The sequence below is a fragment of the Meleagris gallopavo genome, chromosome 2 (assembly GCF_000146605.3).
Source record: "Meleagris gallopavo isolate NT-WF06-2002-E0010 breed Aviagen turkey brand Nicholas breeding stock chromosome 2, Turkey_5.1, whole genome shotgun sequence".
Classification (NCBI taxonomy): Eukaryota; Metazoa; Chordata; class Aves; order Galliformes; family Phasianidae; genus Meleagris; species Meleagris gallopavo.
In genome coordinates, this window is record NC_015012.2 from 13,219,066 (window position 1) to 13,219,916 (window position 851).

Here is an 851-nt window from a genome sequence, read left to right on the forward strand (position 1 = left end):
GGCCATGCTGCTTATAGAATGGTTATTACTGGTCAGATACTTCCAGAAATGCTCAACAACTCCCATAGAGTGGTGTCGGAGCCAAAATTATCAGCATTTCTGTGGGGCTTTTTAAAAGCCTTCTGTTCCACCAGCCACTGTATCAGCAGTGGTCAATATTTGCTCATATTGGTTTGCAAGGAAATAACAGGAAGAATCCTGAATGAGCTATTTATAAATTGGTTATTTATAAATTGTATTACAATGCACATTCATCAGCTTCTGATGAGAGGTTCTTGCCTATAGCAAAGTTATGCTGGTTGAGAGGAGCAAATGGTTTTGTTTTCAGTTTCTACTTCAATATAAACCTCAGATACACAGAGGACCCTTGGCAAACACTCTTAGTGAGCTGTGGTAGGAAAATACAAAGATAAGTGGGCTACAATGTCATTACTTTCTAGCTAGCCTTTTGTCAGGACCCTAAAATAGCTTGAACTCCAAACTAGCATAACTTATGTGAGACAGAAATACAGCCTTTCTCTGCTGTGATCCTATGCCAGTGCCATTTCTAGGAGCCTGTTTCAGTGCCTTCATGCTCTTTCTGAGAAGAGATTTTTCCTAAAACCCAACCTGAACCTGCACTGGCACAACTTATGGCTGTTCTCTCTTTGCTTTAATGTACAGGTTTGTGTGCCCCTCACTTCTATACGCTTACTAGGAAATAGTACACAGTTTGCATTTGTTGTGGATCTGCAATACTGCAGGAAGATTAACCATACACTCCTATTTTCAGCTCATGTCTGCTTTATTGGTCTGGTGGTCTTGTAACCTCTAAAATACTTGCAAAGGTTGGTTTTTTTGGTTTTTTTTTT